This window comes from Geospiza fortis, unplaced genomic scaffold (assembly GCF_000277835.1).
Source record: "Geospiza fortis unplaced genomic scaffold, GeoFor_1.0 scaffold171, whole genome shotgun sequence".
NCBI lineage: Eukaryota > Metazoa > Chordata > Aves > Passeriformes > Thraupidae > Geospiza > Geospiza fortis.
This window is the reverse complement of record NW_005054313.1, coordinates 1,017,685-1,025,592: the sequence shown is the minus strand read 5'-3', so window position 1 is coordinate 1,025,592 and position 7,908 is coordinate 1,017,685. Positions and strand designations below refer to the sequence as shown.

The following is a 7,908-nucleotide window of genomic DNA, read 5'->3' as shown; positions in this document are numbered from 1 at the left end:
AACGCGCGGGGAGCCGTGACAGGCAGGCGAAGGCAGACAAAGAGCTCGCTCCGTCACTCGGGGTCTGCTCCGGGAGGAGAAAACCAACACAGGCACACACCCCGCTCCCCATCACCGCACAGCCCGGCCCCTCGGGTGCCGCCAGAAAGCCCCAGGCCAGCGGCGTGCAATGGCCAGCGAGCCTGCCCGGGCTCCAGCCCCATCCCAGGGGATGTCTGGGCTGGATGAGCATCCCGGCTGACCCCGTGGAGATGGGTGGAACCCGCCACGGGGGATGGGATGTCACGGTGGAGGGCATCCCCGGCCGTTCATCCCCCTGCATCCCATCCGTGCGTGTGTGTCCGCACGGGGTGCGAGCCCCCAGGGCGAGGCCCCCGGGCCGTGTCCCCTCCGGTTTGGCTGCCAGCTGTAGTAATGCGTTCTGCCACAGGGTGCCACTATGGCAAAGCTGTAAGGCCGCCGAGCCCTCGGCCCCGTTGTGTAAGGAGGATACCTGGCGTTCCTCACGCTACTCGTGGTTTCCTTCTTCCCCTCCGTTCCCGTCTCTCCTCATCCACCCCGCAAGGAAACTGCGGCAAGAGCTCCCCAAATATTCACCCGAAAGGGACAGTGCTGCCGGGTGACCCTGGCACTTCAGGGCAGGGGAGGGGTGCTGCAACTGCTCTGAGGTGTCCTGAGAGTGACACACTGGACACTGACATGTCATGATGGCACTGCTCTGTCTCCACCAGACCTGGCAGGGAGGAGAGATTTTGGAGGCCCTGGGGGACCCTGTGCCGCGGCAGTGAGTGAGGGGGATGCTGTGTAACACAGATGCCCAGGAACAATACTCCAACCATGCTCCTCTCCTGCATTTGGGGTGTTGGGCTCTGGGGATGCGGCTCCCCGACAAAGGGGGTCTGGCTCCATTGCAGGGAGCAAGCAAAGGGCCTGGCAAGGCTACAGCCACTCATCTCCTCCAGCTTTCCTCCAAGGATGGATCTGGCCAGCCCTGTCCTCCTGCAGCTGGGCCTGTGAACTGCCTGAGAGAAGGGGGATTCTGCAGCTGGGGCATCCCCAGCCCAGCCCATCCCAACACGCTGTAGGAGTGAGCAGGCTGGATCCCACGCCCTGAGTTTCTCTTCCCCTGGCACACTCCAGTCCCTTCCCTGGGTATCCCCAAAGAAGAGGATGTGCCAGGGGGCAGCTCAGACCTGCACCCAGAGCAGCACCCTGGGAGCCCCAGTCTGCAGCCACACAAGGGGAATAGCACTGCTCACCTAGGGAACACAGCTGATGAGAGCTAGGCAGGATCAGGCCACGAACCTGAGATTTTTTCGGGTGAGAAGTGTTCTGCAAATGGCAGGCAGTGGGATCCTGCGTGCTGCATCCACCGCGGGCGGAGAGAGAAAGAAGATTCTGTTCTTCCCTCGCTAATAAAGTCTGGCTGAAATGACACAGTATAATCAGTGTTTACCTGGGAGTTTACATATGGTTTGTTGTAATTATAGTTTCAATTCCTGCTTTTGCTTTTTTTTTTTATTTTTTTTTCCTAACATCTATTTTTCAATCAGTAAAAGTAAATACTATTTTCAGCCCAATGTAATTCTTCCACTCCCATGGCCACAAACACAGCGAGGAGAGCGATTCCATTTGCGCGCTGTGCAATTGAGCAGAGAGAGGAGCCCGGCGGCTGCGGAGCATCAGCGGAGCCACGGCCGAGCGGGGACCTGGGGACATAGGGACGAGCCTCCCCTCCCCACAACGAGTCCCCCAGGGCCGCCACCCCACCTGGCAGGGCTACCTTTGCTGGTAAAAATCAGCACCAGGCCCAGACGTTTCTTCTCATCACGTCGGCATCATTAAAACCCCAAAGCTGCCTGGTCGGAGGCAGTGGGGAAGGGATAAGAGCCATTAGGTGAAGCATCATTTATTTCAGGGCTGGCAAAGCTTTGTTCCAGCTTGGGGATTGAGTTGGCACTAAAAGCACTGTGATCCCCAAGATTTAATTTCCACCCCCCCCCAATTTTTATGTGTGTGATTTATAACAAATCAAGGATGCCGGTGTCAGGTCCCCTTCTTCACCCAACTATTGTCACACACACACACATGCTGATTAAAACCACCCGGCCCCCTCCTTGTCCATCCATCAACTGCTCTGGGGACAAACTTAGACATCCCACTCCTAGCCCACACCTCCATCCCTGTGTGTTCTGACACCCTGCCTTTGCACCAATATTGGATATTAATTTGGAGTGCACATGCCCACCTTTAAATATATATGAATATGCGTATTTATTTATACCATGCACCTAAATCTCTGTAAAAACAATTGGGAGCTTTGTCTCAAGGAGGGATTGGGCATTATTGGGATGCAGAATGAGCACGTTGCCCTAGAGACACACGGAGTGTTCCTGCCTCGGCCACTCCAGTTGAATGTTTGCCGCTTCAGGCACGGTTTGAACTCGGTGCCAAGGCGGGCAGCTGGGCAATGCTGTCAGGAAGGGACCCTTCTCCTGCCCAGAGGGTCTCAGCCCCTCAGGGGAATCCAGCAGAGGCCAGAAGCCCTGCCTGCACCCCATCCTCATCATCCTCGTTTTGGGGTTAAAAAATAGGTGACGAGGATGTGTCTCCCAGAGCTCTGTCTTTGGCCTCCGCTCTCCCACATGCCCTGCTCCCCACTAGGAGAATTACTGCCGTTTTTACCACCCTGAGAAAGGGCTTTTTTTCACCCTGGATGCACATACTACCCCTGTGAATATCCCTGGGAGCAAAGGGGAATGTTGCAGAGAGGGTTTTGGAAGGGGGCCCTTGCCCCCAAGGCCCAGCAGGGCAGGCAGGGAGTTGGGGCCGGGGCTGATGGGGGCAGAGCACGCCACGGCAGCCAAGGCTCCCTGGGCCTTTGGAGTGAGGCTGCACCAAAAAATGCCCATCCCAAATCATGGGTGGCTATGCCCGATTTTAATTCAAGAGATGCTGAGTTTGGGTTTTCCAAAATAAGAGGAAGAAGGGAGAATATTCACTGGCTCAAGAAAAGCATCCCTCTCCTGCCACTGCCTGACACTGAAAAGAAAATTAAAACCCAAGCAATTTTTTTTTAAATACAATAAAATAAGATTGTTTTATTTCTCACAAAAAAAAAAAAGCTCTTCTCACCAATCCCAAACACGAATATATTTTCTTAGTATATTTCTTAAAAGTCTACCACAGTCAACCTTTTTCCCCCCAAATTAAGAATGAGCTGGTTTAAACTCTCACCCAAAATATTTATTGCAAGGAACAAAGATATTGGAATCGTCTCCAGTGTTGGATTTCAATTCTTCCTTTCAGGCTTTTATCTTTTCAATCCAAATTTCAGTGACAATAATCCGATTTTGATTGACATTAAAATTATTTATTGTCACATTGTAGCTGTTTAATAAATTGTGCCTGCTTTATTTTTTGGCTTATAAATACTGTATCTTTACTACCTTGGTACTTAATTCAAGGGAAGAAACCACTTCTGAAAGCAGGCAGCAATAGTCTTAGCTCAGGCAAGATATAAAAATGCCTTTTTACACACATGAACCTGAGGGAAGAGCTGATTCCACCTTTTTACTAATTTATATATTTTAAGTCTCTCTGGTTTATACTATTTTACTTTATTTTCCAATGGTAAAATATGCCTGTGTGAGCTACGTGTAAAACGAAGATTATTTTAATCTCCTTTCAGATACAGAATAATTATTTGTCAGGATCATTTTAAAAAAATCAGGAAAACAATTCATTACACTTTCATGATCTAGATTTGAGAGATTTTTCACCATTCTGGGAGTGAGTTCATAAAAAAAAAAAAAGGCAAAAAAAACAAAGCCAGGCGACATCCATTTCAGAGTGCCATTTAAATCTGGGTCGCGTTGCAAATTATTTCCTTTTTTTTTTTTTTTTTAATTTCCGCAAATTACTGAAAGTTAAAAGAACCATCAGCCCATTTTAATATTAAAAAAAAAAAAGAGAGAGAGAAAGAGAGAGAGAAAATTAAAAAATAACACAGAAAAATGTATCCCTTGTAGAATAAACCTAAAGCAGCTCCTTTGCAGAAATATTTCCCTGAATGAAAAATTTCAAGCCTGTGTCCCATTTTTTTTTTTTTAGCAGGGGGGTCCTGCCTTTTTGAGCTGGATGCCAGGGGAGTGCCCAGGGGTGCTGGAGGATGCCAGTGCCCCAGGGATGTTGTAGGGACACAGCATCCCATTCTCCTGCCTGCAGCGGGCAGAGAGGCTGTTTGCCCACTGCCTGAGTGCCCTGGAAGCCTGTCTGGGGGGAGCCTGCCGGCAGATAAAGGAGGGATCTGAGGGATCTGCCAGGGGACAGCGGGTTTGTCCCCCGTGCCCGTGACTCTGCGAGTCGGGGTGGAGGGCCAGGACCCCAGCTGGGCTCGTGGGAGCAAGGGAGGGATGCAGGGCAAGGCAGGGAGCAAGGATGCGCTGCAGGATTCAGTGTCGGCGCTCTCCTGTGCCCACTTCCCAATGCACAGACAGTTCTACCCACCAAAACCATCCCAAAGCCCAAATCTACACCTTAAATCTACATGGGATTGGCTCCATTCCATTACTGATGCTGCTGTTTCAGGGCACTGTTGGGGTCCTGTGGAGAGACCCCAGGGAAAAGTGAGGCCTTTCCCACAGGGGCACGGGGTGGCCTTGGGGACACAGACACTCGCCCAGTGCCAGAAGGACAGTGGGGCTGCCCTGGGTCTCCCTGCTGATCTTCTGTGCTGCCTCTCCCAGTGCCAGGCGGCCGCAATGGCTCTGGCAGCCACATTTGTTTACGGGCTGAATGTGTATTAAAATGGTTCATTATTTTCCTGACTGGCAGGTTTCCAGGGTCTGTGCTAGTTAATAATTGCTGCCAATTAAACCTTCGCAAAATATGCATTGCAGGGACGGGGATGGGGGGGAAACAACACGCGAGGATTTCTCCCGAGCCCACGGATGGCTCGTGCTGCTGCGGAGGAGCCCCGTGGTGGCTTGGGGACGCAGTGTTGTATCGCTTCTCGCTGTGGGAACCTTCCAGGGATGGGGCAGCTGAGCCCCCCGAGATGGGGATCCCTGCAGGGCTCTCACTGAAAAGGGATTTGTCTCTTTGTGGGGCAAAATTTGCCGCTGGTGGAGGGAATGGAGTGGATCCACCCCAGTGGCCCCCTTGACCTCGCAGGAACCAGCCTGCCCATCCCAAGCGCTGACCTGCCCACTCACCCTGTGGATGGCTGCTCCCAGGGTGGGCAGCCAGGGCTTGGGACATTGCCCCAACCCTGGGCATCCTGCTGCAGCTTTCAGAAGGTTTCTTTTCAAAGGACAGCTCCCTCTTTTCCTGTCTTTCCACTTGTTCCCTTCCGCTGCTGGAACACCCTCTGTCTCTGCAGGCCAGCAGAGCATCGCCTCTGAATTCCACCCCGATCCCAGCTCCAGGCACAGCCTGGAAATAAAGCTTTTCTCAGGGGTGAAACACAAGCAAACCCCCATGTTCCAAAACCCACCTGGGGCTGGGTCTGCCCAGCTCCCTCCACCTGTGACCTCGAGTGTCTTTTACAAGCCATAAAGATGTGAGCACGTTTCCTGACCACCGATTGAAAGGCAGCCAAAGAACAGGAATAAAGAATCATTATTTAGTGAACGCGCGCCCCACTCTTTGAAGCTGGGAAGCTCGGCAGAAAGGCTGGGTGTTCAGGCAGGCTGTGGCTCTGGGAAGGCTGGGGGGAATGTTTCTCAGATGCTAAAATCGCTCGGAGAGATGCGGGAGCGGGACTGCGTTCGTGGGAAGGACGGCTGACGGGGAACCGCTGCCTTTCAGAAAGGCAAATAATCGCAGCCTAGGTTAGCTCTTCTGTCGAGAGAATAATTGTGCTTCTAAAGGCTCTGATATGATGAGCAGCACTGCTTTGAAATAGAAATAAATACATAAATAAATCAGAGATCTTGGACTGATTAAGGCAATTGCTTCCCTTGCTTTTGCAACCCCTTTGGGTCCTGGTTCCCAGAGCCAATTACATATTTAAAAAGTTTCTCTCTGGAAAAAAAAAAAAAAAGAGGACTTGCAACTCTAAAATAAAGTTTCTGTGTGGTTGCCTAATGAACAGCAGCGGCCAGGACAGTTTACAGTTATTAATTGGTTTTAAATTGCTCCAGCTCTGTCTTGAACCATCTTTTTGAGCTGGCCACAATATATCTGTGCCCTCGTGACTGCCCCACATGGGGTCAGGGCATGCTGGGCACTGCTGGTCCGGGCCCCTTTGTGTGGGTGAGCAGCCAGCTCACCTACCCGTGGCCTCTCCTCCTCCTCCACCCCATGGTCAGTCCTAAAAAAGCCCCCCAGGATGTGCCAAGCTCCCACTGCCTCACACAGGGTGCAGCCGATGGGGAGACAAGCCAGGGAGATGCTGAGGGTGCTCAGCCATTACTTTTCCAAATGAATTCACAATTTCTCCAGCTCTCTGCTCTCTCCTGTGTGACTACAAGGGAGATTTGCTTTGCCACCCACTCCCCGCTTTATCCCCCACCTTGGCACACTGCAAACCCCTCCTTGCCACCCAAACCTCAGCTTATTTCTAGGCTCCACATGGCCACGACATGTGGGAGCTCGGCAGCCAGCACGAGCCCGGGGACTGCCTAAGCTTCTCTTGGCACACCACACCTCACACCACCGAGCACCTCCAGGCACTGAGCAGGCAGAGAAAAGGCTCTATTCTTCACCCAAAAAACTCCCAGGGGGGTTGATTCTGCAAACAGCTTCCTTGCCATAAGGATAGGTGAAATAAATCTTTCTCCCAGTCCAGGGAAGTGCAGAAACATCACCCCTAAAGGGAGGATGGGCTGGAGCCATGGGCCTCCTTGAATGTCTTCTCCCTGTAAACATGCATTATTGATAGCAGAAATTATGCTGGATTGGTTTTGGGATGTAAGGAAACGCTGAGAATATTGATATTTTCCCGAGTTGCTTCCAAACCTATTCTTGGGCTTGAACGTGTTGCGTGTGTCATCTCCAATGAACGGTTTTGAGCTTTAATTCAAAAAATAGCACGATGTTTATAATACTATATAAGGTTTTCTCCTGGCTATACGCACGGGATTATATATGTGTCGGTGTGTGGGTGCGGATGTGTGTGCAGGGATGTAATGAGACAAACAACTCAATCTGGAGCCGGTGGGGAGGAGGAGCTGCACACGCAGCCCTGAGCAGCGGCTGGTTCCCTTTGGTACCAACTCGGTTTCTTCCCCAGCAGCCGTCAGAGTTGTCTGAACAAACACGTTATCACCGGGACCGATCCGTGGATAAACAGGGAGTGATGTTGTAGGTGCAGGAATACACCTGGGGGTGCGTGGGGAGGTTTGTTCTCCAGCTGTTGGATGCTGGAGATGGGCTGGTACATGACAAGATGCCAGACGCTTTTCAGCGCATCAAATCCGCATCTCAGCACTTTGCAGGGCGTGGAGAGGAAACAATAATTAAGCGACAGGACTTACACCTCTTCCTTGCTGCATCCCTCTCCACCCTGTGCACGTGCGTGCTGGCGGGCCCCGCTATTCCAGGTGCAGCCTCACCCCTTCTTAAACACGGTTCTGATGGGGTTTTTTTATAACAGATGAATTATTCAGCAGAAAAAGTGTTTCCCCCGTTCCGGGATTTTCCTGCTAACACCTTATTGGTCATTTGTGTTGTTCCCTGCCCAGCTCTACTGGTTTTATAAAATGCTCTGGAATAATACTGGGAATAGCAGCGTGTGGGAAGGAGAAAGGTTTTTATCTGCATGGGGTCTTCCATCTCCAGCTCTGTTTCTATGGATATCTGAGTGGAGTTTATATTTATCTCTCCTGTTTGAGCCGTGTGTGCAACTTTGGAGGAGAAGGAGGAGACCAAGAGCAGAACTGCCCTGCTGCTTGCTCTGCTGAA

The 7,908-nt window shown here is 51.5% G+C and overlaps 1 long non-coding RNA gene across 1 annotated transcript in view; it reads right to left on the bottom strand.

The window, feature by feature from the left end:
* LOC115947761 overlaps positions 1–1,723 on the bottom strand; it is a 3,801-nt gene extending 2,078 nt beyond the window's left edge. Inside the window, exon 1 of the long non-coding RNA XR_004081614.1 lies at positions 1,260–1,723. This is a non-coding gene — a long non-coding RNA (uncharacterized LOC115947761). The remainder of the gene's footprint in view (positions 1–1,259) is intronic.
* Positions 1,724–7,908: the final 6,185 nt, after the last annotated feature.